This window comes from Elephantulus edwardii, unplaced genomic scaffold (genome assembly GCF_000299155.1).
Source record: "Elephantulus edwardii isolate Elephantulus edwardi_28Jun2011 unplaced genomic scaffold, EleEdw1.0 scaffold00028, whole genome shotgun sequence".
Taxonomy (NCBI): Eukaryota; Metazoa; Chordata; class Mammalia; order Macroscelidea; family Macroscelididae; genus Elephantulus; species Elephantulus edwardii.
Window position 1 is genome coordinate 3,568,828 of NW_006399778.1, and position 2,688 is coordinate 3,571,515.

Genomic DNA, 2,688 nt, shown 5'->3' on the forward strand with positions numbered 1-2,688 from the left:
TGGCTCTTGGGTTTTCATAGATACTTTTTACTATGTTGAAGAAATTCCCCTCTAATCCTATTTTGTTGAGTGCTTTAATCAGGAAAGGGTGTTGGATTTTATCAAAGGCTTTTTCTGCATCAATTGATGGGACCATATGGTTCTTGTTCTTTGCCTTGTTGATGTGATGAATTACATTGATTGTTTTCCTTATGTTGAACCATAGGAATTATCTCTTATAATGAATAAGGACAATAGAGGAGAAATCAATGCCTTTGAGTTGTGGTGCTGGAAAGAGTATTGAACATACTATGGACTGCCAGGAGAACAAACAGGTCTGTTCTGGAGAGGGTAAAACCAGGCTGCTTATTGGATTTTGAAGTTCTGTCTCACATACTTTGGGCACATTACCAGGATAGACCAGTCCTTGGAGAAGGACATCATGCTCGGAAGGGTAGAGGGACAGCGCAGGAGAGGAAGACCCTGGATAAGATGGATTGATACAGTAACTAGGGTAATGGGGGTAAATGTGTCGGAGACAATGAGCTCAGGACAGCACAGGGTTCAGCGCTATTATACATAGCTGTGAGTCACAAGCAACTAGATGACACATAACAACAACAATTCTTGCTCTAGTTTATTTTGCTCCAGCCACACTTGACATCCTTGGGTTCTATGAATCCAATCATGCTTGCCCTCAGGACTTTGATTTCCCTTGCTAGAATACTTTCCCTCCAGATATTTTATTTGCTAACTCCTTCATCTCCTTTAAGACCCTGTTCAGATCTCACCTAATAAGGTCTACTTTGAGTATTTCATTTAATAATTCAGCCAGCCCCTTTCTACAGCATTCTCAATCCTCTTTACCTGCCTGGCTTTTTACCCTGATTTAAAAAAAAAATATTTTTTAAGGAGCCCTGATGATGTAGAGCCTCACGAGCTGGGCTACTAGAAGGTCCACAGTTTGAATCCACCAGTGTCTTCATGGGCAAAAGGTGAGGTAGTTGTTCCTCTAAAGATTCAGAGCCTTGGGAACCCGATGCAGGTTTACTATGGCTTGAAATCAAGGGCAGTGTGTTTGTAGTTGGGTTTTATGTGTTTTTTTTTTTTTTACTTAATTAAATTTACTTCTGTATACAAAACCCACTATGTTGGAGCCTGGGTCCTCTGCATAGAGAGTTTGGTGTGGGTCTTTACAAGATGGTCAGTGAATTCCTGGTAGGGAGACTTGGTGAACACAGACTCTTTCTGGAGATCTAGGGTCAAGTAGGTGTAGGTCTTGGAGATGGCATCAAAGGTGGCCTTGGTGAAGTTGCCCAGGTGGCTGTGCAGCCCCTGGCAGAGGTGTAGCAGTCGTCAACTCCAGATACCAACAGCAGCTTTTCGGGCACACTTGCCTAGATGATTCTAGTGCCTCGGGGCACAGTGATCAGATGGCACCAACATAGAGCCAAGTGCCTGGTCACCTTGCAGGGCTTGGCATGGGTCACCTTGCAGGGCATGGCGTGAAGCTTGATGAGCTTATTACCCCAGTAGCCACAAGGACAATGGAGAGCTCGGTCAGGATAATGGCCCCACGGATGGCAGCTACCTCCTCGGAGCACTTAATGTTCAAGCCAACATGGCCATTATAGTCTCCCATGGTGACAAAGGCCTTGAATCTGGTCCAGTGGCCTGCATGTGTCTGCTTCTGAACAGGCATGATTTTCAAGACCTCATCCTGGAGGGACATCCCCAAGAAGAAGTCAATGATCTCAGACTCCTTGATGGGAAGTGAGAAGAGATAGATCTCTAAGGACTTGATCTTCATGTCTTTGACCAGACAGCCCAGCTTGGTGATGGGGAGCCACTCCTTGTCCTTGGCTTTGCCTCCTCTGGCCCTCCCGCTGCAACAGTGTCATCCGCCATTTGGTGTTTTCTCAGAGAAGAAACAGTCCATAGTTTTTTGTGTATTTGGTTTTAAACTTTTCACAGCCAAACAAGCACACAAAATAACTTACTTATTTATGCTCTTAAATAAGTATCTTCTGAAACTAGAATTTAAGTTCAGAGAGAGCTAGGATCTTTGTTCGTTTTGTTCACTAGAATTGTACCTGGCACATAGCTGTTGTTGCTAGGTGTCCCTGAGTCAAGGATGACTCAGCCATTCTATGAACAACAGATTGAAACCTTGCCCTATCCTGTGCCATCCTCCTAATTTCTGCCGTGTGCAAGCCCACTGTTGTCACAATGTCAGTCCATCTTGTTGAGGAGCTTCCTCTCCTTTGATGATCCTCTACCTGTCTGTCATGTGGAACATGAGGTCTTTTGCTAAGGACTGGCCGCTTCTGCTAACATACTCCAAGTGTATGAGGAAAAGTTTCACCATCCTTGCCCTAAGAAGCACTCTGGTTGCCCTTTCTCTAGAACAGATTTGTTTGTTCTTTTGGCAGTCCATGTTGTTGTTATGTGCTGTTGAGTCACTTGTGGCTCATAGTGACCCTGTGTACAACAGCCCTGAAACCTGCTCTGTCCTGTACCAACCTTATTGTCTCTGACACACCTACCCCCACTACCCCAGTCACTGAGTCAATCCATCTCATCCAGGGTCTTCCTCTCTTGGCTGTCCTTCCACTCTTTCAAGCACGATGTCCCTCTCCAAGGACTGGTTCCTCCTTGCAACATGCCCAAAGTATGTCAGACAAGCTTCAGAATCCTAGCCTCCAAGGA

At 45.1% G+C, this 2,688-nt stretch overlaps 1 pseudogene; it reads right to left on the minus strand.

Annotated features, from left to right (window-relative positions):
• Positions 1 to 1,125: 1,125 nt before the first annotated feature.
• LOC102860992 lies at positions 1,126 to 2,347 on the minus strand (annotated as a pseudogene).
• Between the last annotated feature and the right edge of the window lie 341 nt (positions 2,348 to 2,688).